The sequence below is a fragment of the Cynocephalus volans genome, chromosome 1 (assembly GCF_027409185.1).
Source record: "Cynocephalus volans isolate mCynVol1 chromosome 1, mCynVol1.pri, whole genome shotgun sequence".
NCBI classification, from domain to species: Eukaryota; Metazoa; Chordata; class Mammalia; order Dermoptera; family Cynocephalidae; genus Cynocephalus; species Cynocephalus volans.
In genome coordinates, this window is record NC_084460.1 from 270,021,918 (window position 1) to 270,044,038 (window position 22,121).

Here is a 22,121-nt window from a genome sequence, read left to right on the forward strand (position 1 = left end):
ACTTTTATGCTGTTAATATTTTTCTTTAAAAAAATGTCCGGTTTGTCTTTTCTCAATTATTTTTTGACATAGTTCTTTGCAGCTGCTGATGCTGAGGTAAGTGAATGCAGTTATTTCTTGAACTGCAAATGAATCTGAATTGCATGCTCTTGAAGGAACATAGTGGGGAGTCAGACTGTAACTGATGAGGCTCGCCAGTATCATATGAGGATTGCTTAAAAAAAAAAAAAAAAAAAAAGGCAGAGTTCCTGAAAAAAGGCATTTGGAAAAAGCTAAGGGTTATCAAGGAGTCTATACTAGAAATAAAGTTCACTTTCTGTTCTTAGCCACCTTTATTTTCTTCGTAAACTATATATCTCAGGTTTGGGGAAAAGTATTTTGAAGTTAGTTTTGAAATTCTTTCCTGCTGATTTATTCAAACAAGAACAATTCACCTGGTGATTTTGCTCAGAATTCTTTTTTGTTATATTTGTTTTGAAGGTGTTTGTAGAAAGAGAAAATAAACATTCTTCTATAGTTCAGTCATTTTACAACCCCAAGAGAAACAACATGTCAGTTTTTGGTGATACCTCCTACAGATAAACTTAGGTCAGTTTAACAGCTAAAGTTTTTGAAAACCTACTAATGTTTTGGTATTTAACCCATTAATATTTTGGTACTTAAAACAATTTTTTTTTATTCCTGTTGAATGTGTTCACAACAATTTGAGACTGCTGAAAACACCCTTGATAGGTTAATTCTCAAGCTAGAAAAACAGAGGCTTTTTCTACTTTGCTAAGGGAATCGTATTCTTTCTCAAGCAAAGCATATGCTTAAAATTGTAAAAAATGTATGTAGTACTCGTTTTTCTAATCTGACATAAACTATATATTGTAAAGCTGATTTTACATACTATAATACTGGATATCCATATTTTGTACTGATCTTCTGAAAGGTATCTGTAGTGCCCCTTTTAAAATAAACCAAATGGAACTTAATAACCTATGGTCTTCAGGGTTTTCCTGTTTTTTGGAAATAAGCTGGTAAAGCAGTCTGCTGGAACGTGATGTTGGAGGGCTTTGTGGCAGCTTCTCTTCATCTGGAGCCAGGCTTGTGACTTCAGCAACCTTACAGCCCATCGCTCATTTGCATAATGGATGCCTTTTTACCCATTATGCAAATGGTATGAGAGGAAAATTAGGCGCTAAGGAAAGACAAAAGGAGAAAATTGCTCTTGCTTGTTTTATATTTTATTTATAAGCAAGCACTGTGGTCTTCAAGTGGCTGAACCTCATGGTACCCGTGTCTGGGAATTCGTTTTCACCTTTCTCTTATGAGCTTTCTTAGGAAATAAAGTTTGTCTTTCCTCAGCTTTTTCACAATTTCTTTTGTTGGACAACTTGAGTGATATAATAATATTTAATGCAAGGAAAAAAGTAAGCTGATTTTCCCCTTTGAAAGTAGATCTTCTGCTTCTTAAATGCTGATTTTTGGAAAGGCGGAGATAGAAAATAACATTTACTAAATGGAGACTATATGACAGGCCCTGTGCTCATGGCAGTCTACTGAGTAAATCCTTTACTCACACAAACTCATTTAAGCCTCATCATAATTAATTAGTTGAGTTTTACTGATTTCCTCTTTTAAGAGATGAAGAATTGGCACAGAGAGGTTTTATAACTCATTGAGAATCATATACCTATTAGGTAGGAGAGCCAGGGTTTGAACTCTTGCTGGCTTTGGTAATTTTGCTGGGCTGCCTCTGATATGTTATTCATAAAATAATAAATTAATATCACTGTCCTGAGGTTTACTTTGTGAGTATATACCAAACGCTGGAAATTTAAACTCATTGGCTCACAAATCCCATTTCACTTAGTAGCATAGATTAAATGATGAGATTAGCCACCACTCACTTTTAGGTGGTGAATGTTGCCACTCACCCATTCTGTCTGAAATTTTGGCATCATCTACTGTTTCTCCTTTTTATTCCTCCACCCCTGCTTCTGTTAGTTCTTCAGCCTTCTGGTCCACAGCCGCTGCGACAGGCCAGAGCTTTATCATCAATTAGACTATTGCAGAGGCCTCAGACTGACCTCTTTCTTTACAGTGTCTGCATTCTCCAATCCCTGCTATTGCCAGAGCTGCTTTTCTAAATCACAAATTTGATTATATAACCCTCCTGCTTAACAACCTCCAATGGCTCCCTGTTTCCTTGAGAACCGTGTCCAAACTCATTAGCAAGCTGATACAGATGGTTCTTCTGAATTAGCTGGAGGAATTTGAGCAGGGATAAATGGTGAAAAAATCATCCTTTATCCACCTTCAAGGTTCTAGCCTGTTGAGTACTTTTCATTTCGGTAACTTAAAAAGCAAAGAAGAAAACATATTTATCACGTTTTTCAGACAGCAACATTAAAGAAGAAAACAATCCAGCCAGCTTTGGTATCTGCCCATTCTGTTTTCCTATTGCTGGCCCCAGGGCAGGATGTGGTCACAGGCTGGGCATCTCAAGGTGGAAGATGTGGTTGGCAGTGATGCAGTATTCATGGCCCTTTAGGGAAAGTGACTTGGTTGTCAGACCTACCCTGAGATCCTGTTGAGATGAAGAATGGGAGGGGTGGTCCATTGGAATTGTTCTCACGGGGTTCATTTGCCTGGGCTGGTACAACTGAAGCAGGTCTGAAATTCTCACTTTATTATTTTTTTTCCTACTTTTAAGACCTGTTCAAGAAAATGGGAAATTGTTATCTTTTCACATGCTTTTCTTACTTAAGGAGACATAATTTGATATTTGGAATCAAGACATTTTTATCTTCCAAGATGAAATACTCAGGCCTAGAATATGCATACAACTCATATTCACAGTCCCATCATAGTCTAGCTACCCCTCTCTGCCCACCTATATTGCTAGCTACTCTTCCACAGTCACTTTAACCTGCAGCCACCATGAACCACTTGTCTTTCCCCAAATTTACTACTTCCTTTCAAATCTCTGTGTCTTTTTAAGTACCGTTTTCTTTGCCTATCTCGCCCTTTGCCTCTTTTCTACCTGGTGAATTCGTGTGCACCTTTTAAGTCTGAGCTCACATATGACCTTGTTGTTAAGCTTCATCCAAATCTTTAAGACAGTACAATAAGTGTGCAATAAATATATATTTTTAATTCTTCATTTAACAGTGAAAGATTACAATGATGAAGAGTGGAAATCTTCTATCTATCTAAAGAGATTCCTAGTCTCATGCCCTGTAAGTTAATGGGGTATATATTTTTAATTTGTAAGAGGAATTTTAACTCAAGTGGGCAACTGTAGAGTTCCAACTTCATTCATCTAAATTGTTTCCTACCATTTATTTTCTAATGGATTTTCTAATGTAATGCTAAATGACCAAGTCCTGACTTATCCCTGACAAAAAGCCAGTCATCGTAGCTATGTTTCTTGGCCAATGCCTTTTACCAAATAGCCTAGAAATTGCTAACCTAAGAGTCTTTTAAAAAAAGAGAGACATGGTAGCCAAAACACCAGGTGGAGTACCAAAGAATCATATTCACAGAATCCATTTGGAATTAAAGACCACCTAGTTAACAATTTTCAATGTCTTCTCTCTGGAACCCCATGGGTTTCTCTATGGAATCCTTATGATTTGGGTTTCAACGGCTATTTAATTCTCATTAATTAATAAATAATATTTATTGAGCACATATGTTGTAGATGTTATTCTAATTTGTCCATGCTCCGTCTCCGGGCAAATAGGTTTGGTTATTCTAGGAGGGAAGAAAGGGATGCAGAAGCCTGTTGAGTGGGCAATAAATAGAATCCCAATGCTTCCTAGAAATCCTACAGCAACCCACCTCCACTCAAAAGAATTATGCACCCTTTAGAACAAATTTTGTGAAATTCTGGTCTACAAATACAGTTCCATAGAATTTCATAATTAATGATTGTGTAGGCAATTGACATTATTTTACAAACGAGCAAATAAAAGCTTAGAGTCAGTGTGTGCTCTGATGTCAAATAACTAGTTGGTTATAAAAAGTAAAATTGGATCCTACATCTCTTGGCTTCTAGTATGTGACATTTATTAGATTAATTGTAGATTTCAATTATCCGTGTCTTTTAAATACTATATGTGATAAAATAGTACCTCATATCCTTTTGGAATTGAGATAGTGTGTAAATTAATAAATAGATACTATGAATAGCTGTAAATGAAAAGCTAATGAGGGGGAAAAGACCAGAGAATTTAAGTGGAGAAAACTTCTTTTAAATCCTGTAAGTTTCAGAAACGAATTTGCTCTTGTCTCCCCATCCCATGTGTGTTCATGCATATGTGTATTTGTGTGTGTTTGGGGAAAAGTTTCACCAAAACAAACATGCTAATAGGATTCCCTAGGTGATTTTTTTTTCTATAATGTGGATATGTTTGTATTCTTTTTAATATTTCAAATATCTGCACATAGTGTCATCTGTAAAAAAGACAAATTAGTGAGGACAATTATTTTGAAGTTTGGAGTAATAAGAGTCCTTTAGCATTCCCCCTGACTAGGCCCTGTACTGCCTTTATTATCAGTGATACCTGACCTTCTCCTGTTCCCCAGAAGAGATTATATGGCCATAGCCCAAGGGTGGCCCAAATCTTGTCCCTGAGAACCAGTGATATGGAGCTGGTCCATCTGTATAGTATTTGATCTAGCTGTGTATCCTAGACAAGTCATTTAAATCATCCCTATCAGGACCCCTTTTTCCAACAAATAAATAAATAAGTCAGGACACATTTGGAGCTCCACAGAAGTGAAAATTTAGAACAAGGCCATCCAGGCCACTCTCTGATGTGTTACCTCCACGTCTCCACCACAGTTTCCTCATCTATAAAATAAGCCTTTCTTGCTTTAAGAGACTACGATTGTACCAGAATTATTTCATTAATACCAAGCTGAATTTGAATCTATCTCAATGCTCCTGTCAATTTCCCTCCCATGGTCACAATTAATTAGTAGTTTTATTTTGTATCTTTTGATAATTTTTCTCAGTACTTCTCGATTGAAATTTCCTATTTTGGGTTCCAGCTTTCATGAGAAAATATTTCTTTCGGGCCGTCCCCATGGTGCACTCGGGAGAGTGCAGCACTTAGGAGTGCAGCGGCACTCCCGCCGCGGGTTCGGGTTCGGATCCTATATAGGAATGGCCGGTGCACTCACTGGCTGAGCGCGGTGCGGACGACACCAAGACAAGGGTTGCGATCCCCTTAGCGGTCACAAAAAAGACAAAAAAAAAAAAAAGAAGAAAAAATATTTCTTTAGTTATAATTACTTAAGCAATGTAGTCTAAATAGTATTTCAGGATAAAAAGTACTTTAAACTTGGCTGTTGCCATTCTTGTGATCTATATGATCTAGATATAAAACAATCTGATTAAAGTTTGGAGTTGAAGTGGTATTAGCTTCATTCTCCTCTTGTGTGTTAAACTTTGAAGATGAGCTACTCTCTGTTTGAAAGTAATTCTTGTTTTTGAGACTTGAAAGCTAAAAGGTGCCTCAGATGCTTTATTGTTTCCATGTGTTTGTGCTTCTTCAGAACTGAAATGGAAATTATGATTGTATGTTTGTTATAGTATAATTATTTTCAAAACACTGAGTACGCTTCTCTTTATTTTCAGTAGTTCTCAGAAAATATTGCAGAGCTGTAGTTTATTGTTGAAAATTGTGACCATTTTCTATCCGATTTTGACTAATTTACTGTGTAAAGGAAACATATGGGAACATTTTTCTCAATTTTTAACGAAACCAAATCCCTTTATGGCAGTGATCTTCAGGAAAACCTAAAGAAGGAGGAAGTTTATTCCTTTAATTAGGCTACAGTGTGTAAGTAGCTGCTGTGCCCATAATGTGAGTTTAAGTATTGGCATCTGATCCTAGACAAACACACTCACACCACACACATAGCAGAACTAAAGCACAGGCTTGGGGTAGGCTTCTGATGGAGCCTTTGAATTCTGACTACAAAGCGCATAAGCATGTGTGGGTTCCTTGCTGCTGGAAGCTCTCTGCTGTAGGCTGTGAAACCCAGAGTTAAAATTACCAGGGGACTGAGGTCATTTGCTTGGTTGAATCCATAAGTCATAATTTGGTCATTGAGATTTATCCTATTTGTTTCCTGTTGAGGCTGATTATTCAAAAGTTAGCAGCCATAGAATAGCTTTTCTTTCCTTTCTTTTTTCTTCCCTGGGAGCCTGGTATTTTTTTCCTATGCAGGCTTAGATGAATGATGTTGTAATTAGCTATGGTAACCTTGCTAGACTATCATCAATCAGTCATAGCCATATAGTCAACAATGTGTGCATGCTTTCTAGTATGAGGGTAACTAAATCAGGACTGAGGAGATGACAGCATTTCTAACCCATTTGGGGCACCATTCTTCTTTTGTAATTGTTGTTTTGGTTTTTATTTTAGTTTTTGTTTTCAGAGTAGGTGAAAAGTTGGTTTGGGGAAACGTCAGGTTATTCATTGAATATTTAAACTTTTTAAAAAAATACTTTGGAAAAGGGCCAGAGGTTCTAGTTAAATTAAAGAATAAAGTCAATACCTAAAGACAAGCAGCTACTGACAAATATTAAAAGGTAGTTACCACACAGGAGTAATTTTTCTTTGTATTAAATGAAGTACAAATATGAATGATATTTTAAATGTGCAGTGTTCACTATACCTGGCATTGCCTCCTCTTGCAAATAAGTGGTCACTATATACAGGCTTCATAGACAAGTGATAATTTCATACCATTTCTTAAAAATAACACAATGGGATTCGCTTGAAAACATTCTATGTTCTTATAAATGCCTCTCAAATGAGATGTTATTTATTAAATTATATAATATTACTCTTCAGAAAAATAAACAAAAATTACCAACATCCTAACAGAACTTCTATTTTTATTTTTCTGCAATATATCCAGTTAACCTTTGTATTTGTCTTATTTCAATTTTTTTTTTACCTGCTTCAGTTATCCTTTCATCTCTTTTTTAAAATATTGTATGATATATCCAATGGCTAAACTTAGTACCTAAATTGGTATTAAGTTGGTTATACTGTAAGAGAAAATTATTAAAGGTAATTTACATTTAACCATTTAACCCAGACTGAAAGACAGTACATAAAAACCAAGCTTTCATTCTTGCTCTTTTCCAGCTGTATTTTCTAAGTTGATTATGTGACCTCCAAAAAACACAGAGTTCACCATCTCCCCTTTGGCCTCTTACTGATGCTGGGCCCACACTGAGATGGAGCCTGCAGATCCTCTAATAAACAAACGGAATGAAAGGTCACCTTTCCTACTGTTCACTTGATATTAGACCCCTGGGTTTTTAAGCTTCTTTTGCAGATTGCTTTTAATAGTAAGTCCAGTGAAGCCATGTTTGCAGAGGCCTAGTTCCTAGGTAGTAAAAATATTTGCAGCGATGTTGTCATATTCAGCTTCTTGAAGTTCCCTGGACCACTGATAAAATGATTTGCAGTTTGTCCTTTTAATAAAGAAAGGGAAGGAAAAAAACCAATGTGTGTGCTTAAAGGTCTCCTCTTTCCCCCCTCCCTCCCACCCCTACCCACGCATTACAATCCTCGTCTTCCTTTCTTATAGCCAGTCCCCATCTTTCTCTCCTCTGTTTCAGGTACTCTGAGACAGCCAAGATACAGGCAAGCACAATTGCCCTCTGTTCTATAAACACAGGTGCTGCTTTTCAGAGCTTAATAGTATTTAAAATGTGTATTAAAAAATGCTTTTATATTATCTGTATAAAAACTTTAACAATATGACTCAAATTTTTATACATATAAATCTTTGTGGCTGTAAGATACATTACATTTTCAAGTAAATTTCTTATCACACCTAAACAAATCATTTATAATAATCATGCTGATTTTCTTTTGCAGTTTGAAATTCAGCAGACTTGCTAACAATTCAATATATGGCAAACCCTCTTTTACACTGACAACATGAATATAAGGTTTAGCCTTTGGAAGTTTTTTTGGTTTTTGGTTTTTGGTGTTTTTTTTTCTTGTGCGTGTGTAATTTTTTTTCTTTCTGCCCACAGGGGCAGACCCCCAAAAAATCTACTAATTTAATTATTTACAGAAGATCCATCTTAAGGACAAGTCACTCAGAGATGGACACACTTTTATGACTGGCTCAGTATTTTCTCATTTGCTTTCTCTGATAAAGCCATATGATGAATTATGCTCCAATATACACATATTTGCTTATTTCCTTTTTCTGTACTCTTTGAAATTTTACTGAGTTCTTGATTTGGCCCATTGAAAGTAAGAAATACTGAAAACAGCTTGATCTGTTCATTCTCACATCCCAAAGTGATAACGAAAGGTGACAGCCTCTACTTAGCAATCTCCATAAGTAAAGCTATCTCTCTTTTGTTTACCCTTTTTTTAATGTTTACCAGATAAAAGAGGAGGACCTCCCAGATATCACCACCACACCCTGTCAATTTATCTTTGAAACATGCATTCATCATTTGGTATGCTGAAAATGGTGTCCATTCTGTTTATTCATTGGCTTAATGGGAAATTTTGATAGCTATCAGAAAGGTAACCTTCTAAGAATATATTCTGATTCCTCTTCTATGTAAATATGAGACTCTGTTAAACTCTTCAAACTCCCTTACAGATGGAAGAAATCTGAGACTTTGTTTTTGCGAGTATGTAAAATTAGAGGAAGTGACTTTATGTGGTGCTTTATGTGGTGCGTCTTATTTTTGTTTTGTTTATATGGAAGACTTGACTGTGGTTACTTAATGTGTGTACATACACGGAATATTTCATGATCAAGGAAATGAACAGGCTTTTTGCCATACCACAACCTATTTAAAGTTAAAACACTTGTATTTGGTGTTTTAAGATAATACTGACTAAATAAGCCATCAACTTCGGTGTTCATATTTCTTGTAACTGTTGGAAAGAATGATGTTTCTCTATCTTTTTGCACTGCTATACTAAAAAATCACATGGATAGCAGCAAGCTGAATGGCTTTGTGTCATCTGGTTCTGTATAATCGTGATGATCAATTAAACTCTACTTGTGTTTTTAAAACAAATAGACTGTCTACCCCAGACATCTGAAAGCATGAGGCGAATTTCTTATTTAGTCACAGTTCAGGAATAACATCCTTTGACCTTATGACCTTAGTTTGGTGTTACAGTTAATTGCCCTTACAGCAGAGACTTTAGCATTTGCAGAGCTGACATCTGCTCTTTTTAGATGATTGGCTTAAGAATATAGCCGTGGAAATCAGTATATTTGGTTTTAATGCTAGAGAAAATGGTGGCATACAGACTTTAGTTAATTAATACTTATTTATTGATGGCCCAGTAGATGAAAAGCATTATGTTAGGCGACCAGAGGAATATAAAATAAGTCATGAACTCATTCCCAAGCAACTTGTAATCTAGCTGATTTAAAATAAATGACTGGGCAAGTCTCTTAACTTGGTTAGTGTTGGGAAAAGAGAAGAGTTTGGTTATGGCCCTCGCCTCCGGTCCATTGGGTGTGGTTTTAGTACACTGTTTATAAGCAAATTGTGTGTGTGTGTGTGTGTGTGTGTGTGTGTGTGTGTGTGTGTGTGTGTGTGTGTGTGTGTGTGTGTGTGTGTGTGTGTAGTTAGTGTGCATGTGCGCCAATATATCTTTTTAGTTTTGTTGCTATTCTTGTGTTCTAGAGAGAGAGAGAGAGAGAAGAGTTTAGTTTTAGTGAAGCTGGTGGGCAGGCATCTGCCCTACATGGCCATGCTTTCCAACCTATGGCTCCAAGGACCTTTTGGCTGGTTACCTACCTCATAGATCTGCGTGTAAGGGGTCTGGTGACCCAGCCTGGTGTGTGAGGGATCTGGGGACCCAGCCTGGCATTGGAAGGGTTAGTGACCCAGTCTGTGAACGGGCTTGAGGGGTCTGTGGGCTCCAGACCCAGCCTTACATCAACAAACAGCCCAGTCGGTACAGGAATACTGGCAGGTAAAAAAGCCCAATAACTAGCATGGTCATGTAGCTAGACAATTAGCATCACGAACAGGATTAAGAGCGCTACAATTGGCATAGTCAGCAGGATTAAGAGCACCACATTGGCATAGTCTGCAACAGGATTCTGAGCAGTTAAAGGAGCCAAAAGCCCTTGGAAGGAGGAGGAAATGTGGCTACTTTTGAATATGCTCTTCCCTATGGCCACCTTCCTGTTGACTGGGATCTGGTTGCTGCATACTGTACTGCAGGGCAGCATAGACCAGGTACTATAATGGAAAACCTCTTGGGAAAGGGAGGAAATGTGGCTGTCCTTGAGCATGTGATGCCTGGTAGCCACTTTTCTGCTAACTGGAGCCTGGCTGCTGATCACTATGCTGCAAACTCTTCGAGATTTGTGGCAGAAAGCAGAGTCCTTGGAAGCATGGATGAGTGTCCGGGAGGATGATGTGTAGCGACTGGCCACTCCTGCCTCTCACACCAGGGAAGACAACCAACCCAGTGGTGAGTTGGGGGAAACTGTGCATCTCCAGGCACGACCTGTCGTGTATGAGAAATTGAGACAGTAAAGCAGCAGAAACAAGGAGAGCCCCTGGCAGCTCCAGCTGTGAGACCTGGGGTGGATGGTGTAATGTGCTCTAGAGACTATGTAGTAAATGCATGTAGCATTTACCTAAAGGCAAAAGGCTTGGAGGGTGCCACTTAAACCTGATGTCCGGCTGGGTGCTATAAAACCTGAGAAAAGAGTGCCACATGCCGATGGGCAGATGACCCGAGGATCGGTGCCCCTGCAGAATTTCAAGTATGTTTTCACCTGGTGAAAAGGTGGAAAAGTTAGTCTCCGTTACTATGAGCCTGTCTCTGTGGCAGCTGTTACAGGATAGCTGCAGATATGTTAGTCTCCGTTACTATGAGCCTGTCTCTGTGGCAGCTGTTACAGGATAGCTGCAGATATGCACAGGGGCAGGGCAGCCACTCCTTGATGGACTGGGAAAATGCAGCTGTTTGAACTGTGTGGGCAAATGCTGCTGAACTGCCTGAGACTGACTGAGTAGCTGGTGTAAGCCGAGCTGATTGAAGTAATTCAAAAGCCAGACTGTAAAGGGAAGAAGAGCATAAAGATTTGGAAAATTTGCAGCCTGGCCATGAGTAGACAAGCAGAGAGCAGGAGAAAAACACAAGGGTGAAACAGATAAACTGTTTACTGAAGACATTATCTTGGAGGTGAGGCAGCAAGATGCTAAGAGCTAAGACAATGGGGAAAAAAAGCCCTAAATGCATTTGAGAAGTCTGGATGGGTGCCCCACCCATCACAGACCCTGAGGGCATTTGAGAAGTTTGGGACAGAACCCCTCCCATCCTAGGTGAACTGAGTTTGTCCTGGAGGGCAGACCTGAGGTGTCATTGCCCTTGGCAAACTGCCCCCTGCATCCCAGCTGCTCTGGCTGGAGCAATCCTGCCTTAGCACCTCCGAAGAAAAAAAGCCGAAAACTTTGGTGGTGTTCATGTTGTGTTAAGTTTGCAGGCCAGCAGTATGTGAGAGCAGTGGAGGCATGGCAGCCTCCACCTAGATTTCGGAAGATGTATGAAAAAGCAGGGGGACTCAGGTGGAGACCTGCTGCAGGAGTGGAACCACTGCAGGAGGTCATCTGTGGAGCAATGTGGAGCAGAAAAATGGAGTCGGAACCCCTACAGAGAACCCCCACTGGGGAAATGTCTAGTGGAGCCAGGATGGTGGGACTGCCACCAGGAGCCCAGAACCATGGGGCTGCTGGCAATGTGCAGCACCAGTCTGGAGAAGATGCAGGCACCAGGGCAGCTCAATGGGCTGCACTTGGTGGAGCTGCAGGAGCGCGGTTGCCCCACATTTTAGGGGTCCAGATGCCCCAATGTGCTTAATGTTTGCCATGTTTGGGTTTTGGATTTGTTTGGGGACTGTTTTTCCTTTCTATTCCTCCCTTCTGGAATGGGAATGTGTACCCAATGTCTGTCCCACTCTATCTTGGAAGTAGATCAACTTGTTTTTGACTCTGCAGGTTCATGGCTGGAAGGACTTTTGCCTTTGGTCTCAGAGGAGACTTTGGACTTTGGACTTTTGAGTTGGTGCTGCAACAAGCTAAAGACTTTTGGGACTGGAATGGAATGTGTAGTATGTAAGTGTAAGGGTAATTTATCCTCACTAGGGGAATCTTGCAGAAGATTCTGAATGCATAGATTGTGCAGCAAGGGACCCTGAAGGGGTGGATTGTTGGGAAAATAGAATAGTTTGGTCAGTGCCCTTGCCTTGGGTCCACTTGGGTGTGGTTTTAGCACATCCTTTGTAAGCAATTTGTGTGTGTGTGTGTGTGTGTGTGTGTGGAGTTAGTTTGCATGCGTGCCAATGTATCTTTTTAGTTTTGTTGCTATTCTTGTGTTCTAGAGAGAGAGAGAGAGAAGAGTTAGTTTTAGTGAAGCAGGTGGGCAGGCATCTGCCTCAGGCATCTGCCCTACATGGCCATGCTTTCCAACCTATGGCTCCAAGGACCTTTTGGCCGGTTATCTAGCTCATAGACCTGCGTGTAAGGGGTCTGGTGACCCAGCCTGGTGTGTGAGGGGTCTGGGGACCCAGCCTGGCATTGGAAGGGTTAGTGACCCAGTCTGTGAATGGGCTTGAGGGGTCTGTGGGCTCAAGACCCAGCCTTACCTCGACAATCAGCCTAGTCAGTACAGGATTACTGGCAGGTAAAAGAGCCCGATAACTAGCATGGTCATGTAGCTATACAATTGGCATCACAAACAGGATTAAGAGCTCCACAGTTAGGGTTCCATTTTTATAATGTACAACTATCGTCATAATTACACAGAGTATATAATTACAAAATCTTATAGTTAAAAAAGATCTTACCTCATAAATAAAGTCAGATGCTTGCAGATGCTTCATGTGTGATGTCTCTCCATAGCTTGGTTTATTGTTTGTCCTTTATTTGGATGTTTAATTGAGAGGGGCATGGAAATAATAAAACTGCAAGTTTTTAGTGTATTTGTGATTATACAGTCTTCATTGACTCTGTAGTTTGGACAGTGTTAAATTTATTTTCTATTAGGCAATAAAAATAATAAAGATCCCAAGTGGAAAGTCTTTCTACTACCACCAGTGTCTTCTACTGACCAAATGAGGTTTCCAAGGCTCTAATAGATTGATAGATGGATATCTGTCTCCATCTATCCATCCATCCTTCTCCCTGAAGACACTCCAGTCAAACGTACTCCTTTAATTCTAGGTAGTGAATTTAGAGGCAAGACTTCTACCCAAGTGAGTTCAGCGGGTGCACTGTTTAGAAGAATTTGTAATGCCTAGACAGGCAGTAGATGTCTGGACCCACTACTTGCTTCCTTTCCAATGAGCACTAAATGGAATTACTGATTAGACATCCAATGGTGATGTTTTCTTCTCCAAATCTGTAGCCTATCAGCCTAATTTATTTGCATGATACGTAGAAGTTTAAGCAAATTCCATTTTCAGTCCCCCATTCTGACTCAAAGCACCTTCTCCAGGTGAGTGTCTAATTTGTGTAAACATTACTGTCCTACACTTGAACTCCTCTACATCACGGGGTGGACTGAGGAGCAACTTGATCATCTTAGAAGATGTTCCTTTAAGAAGTCTGGAGGATGAGTTTTGTGTCTTTCCCTCTTTCAGACTAATCATCATCTTCAAAACTTACTCAAAAATCAATTCTCTTTAAAAGACCTTCCTTGACTGTCTTAATTTCCCTATTTTTAAAAAATGTTTAACATTTGTTTGGTAGTTGTCACAAACTTGATAATGTAATGTTCTGTTGTTACCTCAAGGTGAAGAGTTACGCGAGATTGGGTAAAATTTTTATCTGTAATTCATATCTTCTTAAAAATAGTATTTTTTTTCTCAGTACTCAAAATATTTGACTTCACTTTTTTCTCCAGTTTCTTGATGAAACAAGTAGGCAATGCATTATTTCCAAGAGAAATAAGAGATGGAGAAGTATATAGATTATATAATGTTACATTTTTCCAGTGGTATAGTATAGAAATTGAGATCACAACCCTGAAGCAAGACTGCCTAGGTCAAAGAAGGCTCTGCCACTTACAAGCTGTGTGACCTTAGGCAAGTTACCTAACCTCACGCTCACCGTGTCTGTTTCTTCATCTGTAAAATGGGTGATACTGGTAATGACCTACCTGAGTTGTTGTGAGCAACTAATGTGTTCATATGTATATGTAACTGTAAAACACTAAGAATAGTGTTTGTCACATGATAGGTGATATATAACTACTAGTTATATGCTAGTCATACTAGTCATTATTATTACTTTCATCATATTTATTATTGATTACTTGGAAGAAAAAATATCTCCTGTGTTTATACAATTGGTATATTGACTGGGTCTTTTGTTCTCTCTTTCTCACTTTCCACCCATGAAACCATATTCTTTTTTGTTAATTTAGATTCTAGTCACCTTATGCCTTCTCCTAAATCATAAAATTAAATTTTTGTTTTTCCTTTCTTTAGGCTTACAAGATAAATGGTAAAATGGCTTATCAAAGCCAAATCAATAGCCAGGGACATTAATCAAAATAGTATAATTGCTGCAAAGTTTTCAAGTAATATCATTGTGCTTGCTTTAAGAGATTTGTAAAAAGTTTTAGAGATTTGTAATTGTTTTGATCCTTTTTATCTTTTAACTGAAGCATTTTATGTTCTCACTCTGATTCTGCATATGGTTCATAAGAATTTTCTTTTACAATTGAGAAGTTCGTGCTTTCCATGTTTGACAGTACCTTTACACAAGGGAATAAAAATCTGTTTTTAATGTTGCTCCACTCACTCATCTGACCTAGAATACTGTATTAGTCAGGGTGCCGAGAGGAAACAAATGGTACAAACACAGGCGTAATTGAAGATAATCTAATAAAGGAACTATTCATGAAGGAGAGAGGCCCTTAGAGAATCCTAACCTGCCACTTAAGGTTGTTGAGTGCAGCCACTTTCAAAGCTGGAGCTGGCATGGAGGGAGCAGAACAGATAAACACCCCAATATCTCTCTCTTCCTACCCTCTGATCTCCTGCTTGTCCTTCCTGATGGCCATGCCCAAGAGGCAACCAGAGAAAAAATGGCCTGTGTGGAGCATTGAGTTAAAGGCAGCCTCCTGGGGGCCAGCACAGGGCTCAGAAGACTGGGAGCAGCCTGGTCTGGCATTATGGAGAGGAACCGTCACAAACATCTGGTCTGTGTGTCTCTGAAGTGAGTTTTTTTCTAAGGTGTTGATACAGAACAGTAATGCTTTTAAAACTAGCAAACAGTTGATTATCAATGTCTATTAGGCATGGAGCTTCTCTATTGGAATATAGAAATTTTAAAAAATGCAGTTTTTCCCTCAAGATGTCCACAGTTCAGTGCAATGGTTCTTATATTTTAATTTTTTTATTGAAACTTAAAATGGATGGTGTTAACATACACGGACATGGGGTACCCATCTTTATGCAGTATTCCTCTTTAGCTAACTATAATTTCACTTCCTTTATCACTCACTCAGTAAAGCACATCAGTGTTCAGGTTGCAAAAAGAGAGTTGAATGTACTTCGTGTTTCTTCCTTTCCCAACATTTATTAAAATGACAGTTTTAATGTAAAAATAAAGGGAGTGAAGGCAGATTAATAAAACTACTGTAAATGGAAAGTGAATAGAACCAGAGTAACAGATGCCTCTGTCTTCAAACTCCCTGGAGTAAAGCCTTCCTCCTTTTGGTATTGAGGGGTGGCCTGGGATGGAAGTGGACAGCCTGCCTGCCTGCTTCATGTGCATGCTTATTAAAATGAGACCTGTTAGTGAACATGCTTTATGATGTCAGCCACCTAATTCAGAGGAGAGGTTTGTTCAGGAATAACCCATGTATGAGTAGGAACAACTGAAGCAGCTTGTTGTTACACAACTGAGTACTTTATCAAGAATATGAATGGATAACACAACTTACCAGACATTAAATGAAAAATGGCAACTCGAAAGATGAGGCTAGGATAGAATTGACGAGACAGTCGTGCAGAAGAACAAAAAAGCTGGAAGAGCTACCTTACCGGATAAAAAGATTTATAAAGTTACAAAAACTTACTCAGTATGGTTTGGGCATAAGGACAGAACAATGGAATAGAATAGGAATTTTATCAATTGCCCCTTATAGTCATTTGAATTATGTCATATTTGGCACTGCTGTGCCCTGGTGAAAGGATAATGCTGAATCAATTTATTATCTATGTAGAACAGAAATGAATTTTAATCCTTACCTCACACCATGTATGAAAATCTGTGCTAGACAAATTGTAGACCTAAATATAAAGGAATAACAACAAAAACTATGAAAGACAATGTATGGGACTATCTTTATAACTTTGGAGTTATGCTTGTTTTTAAATCAGGACACAAAAAGTGCTTGCCATAGGAAAAAGTTCAATAAATTGGATTATCTTAAAGAACGGTCCATTAAAAGAATGAAAAGAAAAGCCATAGACTCTAAGAAAATATTTGTGATGCATATATCTGAGAAAGGGCCATGTCCAGAGTATATAAAAAGCTCCCAGAAGTCATAAGAGAACAGCAAACAATTCAACAGAAAAATAGAAAAGAACTCTAACAGACACATCATAAAATAAGATATTTAAATGTCCAGTAAATATATAAAAATGTGTTCATTTTCATTAATCCTGACAGGAAAACACATTAAAACCACATTGCAAATTTGAACAACAAAATAAACCATGTAGTATTAGTTTAGAACCCAAATATAAATATGCATAAGTCCATACTGATATAAATAAATGACTGTTTAAATAAATAAATAGAGGTGGTGGGATAGAAGGATGGGGTGACAAATCTTCCTTACTGAAGAATTCCAAGTAACGTATACTTTGTCCACCTTGAGTATGGGCTTGACTTGACTCACTTCCAAAGAATAGGATATTGAAAAAGAAAAATAGTAAATTTACAGCAAAAACACCTGGCAAATACTAACTGACCGAGTCATCGAGATTATCACCAGGTGCCTTGGATTGAGTGTCCCCCCAAAACCTGGCCCCGACTGTGACAGTGTGCAGAAACTGCAGAGCAGAATGAAGGATAGTTCCTCACTGCTCTCTTTTTAAAGCTCTCAGAACCACACCCCTGGCCACCATTATTAATCCATTTGCTACTGCATGATCCTACAATCTAATCCCCTCTTCAAAGCCCCACCTTTCAATTACCATGATATTATTTCCCACCCTCTTAACACTGTCACAGTCGGGGCCAGGGTGGGAAATAATATCATGGTAATTGAAAGGGGAACTATCCTTAATTCTGCTCTGCAATTTCTGCAATGTGATAACCTGCCATCACTGTTGTCCCAATCATGACCATCACTGGATGCGTCCCCTGGACTTCGGACCTTCCAGCCTCAGAAACTGTAAGCAGTAAATTTCATTTTCTTATAAATTATACAGTTCTGTGTTTTTTGTCATAAGCAACGGAAATGGACTAATATGCTGGACATAAGCCAGTGTTATAATGTACACTGATAATGATGCAATGAACAGGGCATTTCACCTCAGTGGCATTCTTCCCCCAAATCCATAACCTCAGGCATGAGGAAAACATTAGACAAGCCCAAATTGAGAGGCATTCTACAAAATACCTGACTAGTGCTCTTCACAACTGCTAACGTCATAAACAACAAGGAAAGACTGAGAAACTATCCCAGACCAGAGAAGACTTGATGACTAAGTACGAGGGGTCTTTGAAAAGTTCATGGAAAGGTTTGTGTTATCTTTTGATTATATTTTTCCATGAATTTTTTGAAGTGCCTTTGTACATATGATATCCTAAATTGATTCCGGAAACATAAAAGAGCGTTAGTGGAAAACCTGGTGAAATCCAAATGAAATCTATAGCTTTGTTAATAGTAACGTGGCGATGTTAACTTACTCTTTTTGATACAAGTAACACCGTATGTAAAGTATTAACACAGGGGAAACTTGATACTTTTTGTACTATCTTTGCAACTTTTCTATAAATTTATAATTAATTGAAAAGAAGGTGGCTATTTTTTAAAAAAAATACAAGACCATTATCAATACGTAGGGAATTACTAAAACGAAAAAGATAATACCAGGTTTTTGTGAGGCTCTGAAGTAACTGAATCTTTCTCATACATTGCTATTGGGAGGTTAAATTAGTTCAGTATTTTTGGAGAACTGTTTAAGAGTATCTGCTAAGATTAAACCTAGATGTATCTTATGATTCTACCACTTAATCCTAGGTAACCTAGATAATTCTCAGCAGAAAGGAGGATATATTTTCATCAAAAACATAACAGCATCCCTATTCGTATTAGTCCCAAGTTATAAACAATCCAACTGCCATCACTGGTAAAATAATAAATTATGGTATATTCATGCAGTGAAATAGTTTACATCAATGAGATTAATCTGTTACAACAACAACAAAAACCCACAGTAGAATCTCACAAAATAGAATGTATAGGGATGTTAATTTTCTTGCCTTCCACAGTGAGGAGATAGAGATCTGGCTGGATTTAATGGGTCAAGCAGGTATGATTATTAAAAAAATGACAATCTAAAATTTATTTACTCATTACACAATTATTTACTGAACTATTAACTATATGCCAGGTACTTTCATAAGTGCTAGAAATATAGCACTAAAGAACAACAAAATACAAAATCTTCCTACTTTTGTGTAGTTTACGTGGAAGGAGACAAACAGTAAACATAATGAATGAGTTTTTTATGTAGTATGATGGCTACCGTCATGAAACAATGTGCCCACCAGATTGCTCTGCAGTATCATGGAAGTGAAGACTCATATTTAACACCAGTCCCAACTCATTCTACCACTCACAATCTTTAAGGTCAAGCTTAAGGATTTTAATTAGGTGTATGGCAAAACCAAAAAAAAAAAAAAAAATCTAATTAAATCTTTTGAAATGAGTAAAAAATTATATGATTGCCCTTAGATAAGGTATAACAATTCAGTATTAAATAGCCTGTGTGTATACTCAGGACTTAAATTGGCATAAACTTAAAAAGGAATTAGTCTAGTCATTGTGTCTAATAAAAATTAATATGCTTTATAAATTGCAATATACTCTGTAGTGCTTATCTTTTTGTTTGATTTTACTAGAGGGGAGAATTTCAATTTGCATTATGTCTGAAAGGAGAATGGGTGTAATTACCTAAATCTAGAACAACTAAAAATACTTCACTTAAGGTATGTAAATAATTGGGGTACTTTTTGTCTTGATTTGCTTGGATTATCTGGGTAATTGCCTCCATTTTCCACCTGATTTGGTGTAAGTAGACACAGCTCAAGTGTTTTTCAGGAGTTTTTTTCTGGTGTTTTCTCAGCATGGTGAAACTGAAATGTTGGTATGGACAATGCAATTTTGGTTGTCCAACTGGTTTGGCCTGATGATTTTTAGATATTATGTAAGGATTTGGTAGTTTCAGTCTGAAATATTGCTGTTATTAAATATTGAGAAAATACAGTTGTTAACTCTGTACTGTTGTCTTAACCAACTGAGTGTGTGTTTTGGATTGACACTCATGAAGTTTTAGACTGAGGCTTTAGTAAAGAATGCATTCAAAAATGTGTGTGCATGTGTGTGGGGGAGTGGGGGGTGGGTGGGAGGGGGGAGATGGGGAGGAGACAGTTCTCTTTAAGGAAAGTAAAAAAAAAATTGATATTATTAAATTCAACTAATGAATTCCGTTGATAATTCAGAGGAGGTGATTCACCCTGTGTGAAAAAACTATTCAGACATTTTATAACCTTTGAGGGAGTTAAAAATATATCCCTTCAGCATATTGACTGTTTAAGTTAAGGGCACCTGAAAAACAGCAGGAGCAGAAAGATCACTCTGACCTTCCTGCTGTTTCTTAAAAGCAGAAGATGTAATTCCCATGTGAAAAATACCCTCCCTATACCAGAAAGATGCAACATCCTTATCCTCAAGGATGAGAAAGTTGAGACTAAGAGGATTCTGTACAGACTTTATTAAAATAACTCTTATCTTTTAAGCCTCCCACATAATTCAGTTGTATTTTCACAACTTATATTCTTGGTCCAACTCAGTATGTGACTGACTCTGCTCCTTTGGAGTCCTCATGAGGACTCCCATGTCATGTAAAACTTGTGTTTAATAAATTTGTATGCTTTTCTCCTTTTAATCTGTCTTATGTCAAATTAATTCTCAGACCAGTTGGGACCCTAAGAAAATGGAAGTGAAGTTTTGCCACCTCTATATCTGTAAAGCATCTAAAGCAAAATTATTAGAAAAAAAAAAAATTCAATATCTGAGAAATTTTTCACTGTATTTATAATTTAGTAGTCAAAATTAGCCAAAGAATTAAATAATGAATTTCTTTGTAAGAGGACTTGACTTGCAATATTTGACAAGTATTGATAGATTTTTGCTAAAACATATTTGTAGTAGTCAAGATCTTTCAATCTTCTCATTATTCAGAGAATAACTAAAACAGTTTTCACATATAGTTTGGATGTGTAAATGCTGCTACTTTATCACTGAAATTGTTGGAGTTTTGTATTGAGGATGGAATAGACTTAAAATGGGGTAACTCACAGGGGCAAGTTGGCAAAAGAACTTCATGGAGTTTCATATTTAGATTAGTGACAGCCAGGGTCCCTAGGAGAAGGAAAAGTTTCCCTTCTGTATTTCATATGAATAATATTAAAATTAAGGATAAATGTGTCACAGATAAGTAACAAAGGAATGTTATTTGATGTGTGAGTTGTCGGTTATTCTGGGAAGTGTTTAATTCAGTAGCAGGAGATGAACTGGACCTGGAATTTGGAGGAGGACCTTTCTCCTGGAGGATGCAGATGTAGTTTGAAAGAAAAGGGCCGCATCTGCATTGCATGGGTGAGACTGTGATTCCCCTTTCCTGCTGCTCTTGGCACTTAGGTATGGGTCTAATGATGTGGATCCATAAATTGAGACTCCTGTGTGACCACTGAACTTAAGTCTGGCAGAAGGAATGTAAAGGAAGTGTGGTATAATCATCAGGGCGACGAAGTACTTCTCACCTTTGTTCCACCCCCATCCAGATGGCATCACGGTGTCTTAATTCACCAAGTGTTCAAGCAAACCATTTAAACAGCTGCAACACTTTACAAAATCTTCTCTACTACTTATGGCACATTTAATAATGATTGTAGGCCCCCAAATCAGTGGTAACATTGCAGGCTACCAGGTTAAGGACTTCTCTGACATAGTCTTCATCTTTCTTCCCGCTCCCTTTCCTCTCCCTTCTTTTTTACATCCTCCTTCCTTCCCTCTTCTCCTTTCTTCCCTCCCTTTTGCTATCTCTCTCCACTTTTCTTCCTTTGACAATTACTCATTAAAGCCCAAACAGCAGAATTCATTAACTCTTAATGCTCATCTTTCTGAAGAATGATAATCAATATGAACTTGGACACCAAGGTTAAATGCTTCAGTGTTTGTGTTGGCACTGTTGCTCTCTAAAGGGGGAATTTCTTACGTGGGAGAGGAATGTTTCAAAATTGGCCAGTAATGTGTGAAGTCATGAGCTCAAGGGAACATGTACATGTTCACTAAGATTTTGCTGAAAAACAGAGGGGAGGAAATTTCGCCATGTGTTCTTGCCCTGGACCACAGGCATGAACATGGTGGGGGTGACCACTTGGACAAGGGCCTTGCTGAACTGGACATCTAGATCCCCCTTACATCAGTAGCTGAGGGCCCTCCTCTTTCTAATATAGTTATATGAGAAAAGCCACTTGAAAGAAGTGGAAACAACTGAGGGAGGCCCCTATATCAAGCTAGCTTTATTTGGGGGCAAGAACTGGCAAGGATTTAGGAGGTGTGTATGAAGTAGACAAAGGAGGGGAGTGAGGAAGGGAAGCATCTGGGTTGGACTGAAAAACAGGGGCCATGTGCTAGAGACTTTCTTGGGTGTGGCAGATCTGTCACATCTTTTGCTGACTCCGATAGTGGCCTCTGTTGGTAAATAAAATGTATTGGATTTCTTTACTTCACTTAGCCCTGTCAGGTGCCTTTACTAACAGAGAGGAAACCTCAGAG

The 22,121-nt window shown here is 38.2% G+C and overlaps 1 protein-coding gene across 4 annotated transcripts in view; it reads left to right on the forward strand.

The window, feature by feature from the left end:
• The window catches only part of PARD3B (par-3 family cell polarity regulator beta), a 990,710-nt gene that overhangs the window by 384,290 nt on the left and 584,299 nt on the right, over nucleotides 1-22,121 (forward strand). The window lies entirely within an intron of this gene.